Here is a 370-nt window from a genome sequence, read left to right on the forward strand (position 1 = left end):
TCCTCACGTACCACCCCACCAACCTCCGGATCCAACGCATCATCCTCCGACACTTCCGCCATCTGCAATCCGACCCCACCACCAAAGACATCTTTCCCTCCCCACCCTTATCTGCTTTCCGGAGGGACCACTCTCTCCGTGACTCCCTTGTCCGCTCCACACTCCCCTCCAGCCCCACCACACCCGGCACTTTTCCCTGCAACCGCAGGAAGTGCTACACCTGCCCCCATACCTCCTCCCTCACCCCCATCCCAGGCCCCAAGAAGACTTTCCACATCAAGCAGATGTTCACCTGCACATCTGCCAATGTGGTATACTGCATCCGCTGTACCCGGTGTGGCTTCCTCTACATCGGGGAAACCAAGCGGAG

The 370-nt window shown here is 59.2% G+C and overlaps 1 protein-coding gene across 1 annotated transcript in view; it reads right to left on the reverse strand.

The window, feature by feature from the left end:
• crbn (cereblon) overlaps window positions 1–370 on the reverse strand; it is a 52921-nt gene that overhangs the window by 51586 nt on the left and 965 nt on the right. The gene's annotated exons all lie outside the window — the stretch shown is intronic.

The sequence above is a fragment of the Rhincodon typus genome, chromosome 16 (assembly GCF_021869965.1).
Source record: "Rhincodon typus isolate 14 chromosome 16, sRhiTyp1.1, whole genome shotgun sequence".
In the NCBI taxonomy this organism is placed as follows: Eukaryota; Metazoa; Chordata; class Chondrichthyes; order Orectolobiformes; family Rhincodontidae; genus Rhincodon; species Rhincodon typus.